The following is a 2,456-nucleotide window of genomic DNA, read 5'->3' as shown; positions in this document are numbered from 1 at the left end:
AAATTTCTTTTCATAGATGAGTGAGTGCCTCCAGCATTGCATCAGTTTGTTGATCCATTTCAATTTGTATTCTGTCAACTCACTGAGCCTTGTTTATCACCAATAATTTCATTGCAACTTGAATTTCTTCCTTCAATACTGTCGGTTTTTGATCGTATGGTACCTCTTGAAATGATTGAATGTTCACCAATTATTTTTGGTACAATGACTGCGTATTCCTTTCATCTTCTTTTGATGCTTTATGTGCCACTTAATATTTTGCCTATAGAATCCTTCGGTATTGAAATCCAAGACATGTATTATTCTTCAGTTCTTTCAGATTGAGAGTGTTATTGTTTTTGGCTTTCCATTTACAGGTCTTTGCACATTTAATTATAATGCTTGACTTTATCTTCTAGAACTGCCCTTTGACTTTTTGCTCAGTTCTTTTATTTCAGCATTTCTTCCAGTCACCTTAGGTTTTTATTTTTTTGCATTCAAGAGCAAGTTTCAGAATTTCTTCTGACATTCCTTTTGATCTTTTCATTTTTTCTTGTTTTTTAAAGAATGTTTTGCTTTCTCCATGTGTGATGTGGATGTTACTTTGCAGATTCTATGGTCTTCCATCATTAGTGTCTAATTCATCAAATCTGTTCTTCATATGGTCTCTAAATTCCGGTGAGACAATCTCAAGGGCATCTTTTGACTCTATGGGCTTGTTTTTATTTTCTTCAGCTTCAATCTGAACTTGCATAAGAGCAATTGATGGTCTGTTTACAAAGAAATATTCATTAAACAATGCTGAAAACCATGAAATCTATCTACTAGAACAATCTCTTAAAAGTTGAAGACATAATTAAACATCTGTGAGTACTGAAGCATAAAACATTTAAATTGTAGCATAATATGATAATTTTACCATAATATATATACATATAGCCTGGTGTGACACTGTGAAATAAAGTACTGGTCCACAAGGTCAGTTTGAACTGCAAAGTTGGATGCTCCTCAGAAACACTATCCTGGATTGCTATGATTTTGAAATAACTCAACTGCACTTAACAACTACAACTGCATGATAAGTTTAGTGATTAAAATCAGAACTCTAATCTTTTTTCTTTATAGTCATACCCAAATTAATATTTTTAGTAGTCCTCCTGCAAATTACGTATAACACAAAAATAATTTTTCAGCATTGTAATGTATTTTCTTTCCTTCCCTCAGCAATACCTGACTGTCATATATAGTTAAAGGGCTATGTATAAGCTTAAAAGTGAAGTTTTTGTTGTTGTTGTTGTTGATTTTAAATTATGGCTTCAAAATAATATAATGTTCAAAGTTGCTGTACATTAGCACCAGACATCTTTCATTGGACTTGCATATAAATGAAAGTGATTTAATCTCATATTTCATTGGTACTTTTTGCTATAATAGTAATATTGGTTATGTTATAAATGATTAATTTCTTTTCTGAATCTCCCTTTATTCCAACATGAATTAAATTAGTATTCTTTTCTACTTATCTGTATTTTACACATATACTGTGCACATTGTACATTTTTTCCCTGTCCTATTCTAAAGGTGTTTTCATAAGCACTGTATGCTAATTTTTAAAGGTTGTTTTTTGTATACTTATCTGCTGACAGAAAAACATATAATGTTTACGCTATTTATGTAAAATATGGTAATCATCCTTGACACATAAAGAAGAAATTTGTATGATTTATTTGTCCATTATGTACCCAAAAAATATTCTAAGGAGAAAATATCTTCATTATCAGAATCTACAAATTCTTTGAAGCAAGGTTTTGAACTGGTTCAAACCAGTTCAGTCATAGTTGATGCAGCAATATATGAGTAGAGTCAACATCTAAAAATTTTGGTGAAGTGGAATTATAAAAATTATGGATTGAAACCCTGTAGTAGAGATTTTCCAGAGGCATTGTGAGGCCTTTCACAAATCTGATGCAGGAGACTGAATCATTGTCAGATGATGAAACATGACACATATTCAAAGTAGCATGGTTTGCTGCCACTTTGAGTAGGACACCATGGTTTCTGATCCTGCTTATCAAGGGACTTGGTTGCTATGCAACATGCATGGCACCTTTGCTTTCTAAGAAGGTGCTTTCATTCCTAGCAGGCATTGACCCATAATTTTTACTGTTCCAGGTACTATTCTGGTTTAACCACATTTTGCAAATTCAGTTTCATTCCAATTTACTTCATTGACCATGACCAAATAAGAAAAACTGATTTGAAGCCTGGGGTCTCTGGATTCAGTCATGACTGACGCAGCAAAATTGGAAAAGACACAGATTTGTAAAATATGGGAAAAGTAGAACAATAACGAGAATGAGAAAAATTATAAGTTGAAGCCTTGGAATGGGCAACTCAAAAGAAGCATAGTGAGTCCTTCAAGAGCTTGATGCAGAACAAGACACATTCAAGGAGGTGCAGCTGGCCAGCATCTCTGA

Source organism: Chrysochloris asiatica, unplaced genomic scaffold, assembly GCF_000296735.1.
Source record: "Chrysochloris asiatica unplaced genomic scaffold, ChrAsi1.0 scaffold00185, whole genome shotgun sequence".
NCBI lineage: Eukaryota > Metazoa > Chordata > Mammalia > Afrosoricida > Chrysochloridae > Chrysochloris > Chrysochloris asiatica.
Note: the sequence above shows the minus strand (reverse complement) of the source record.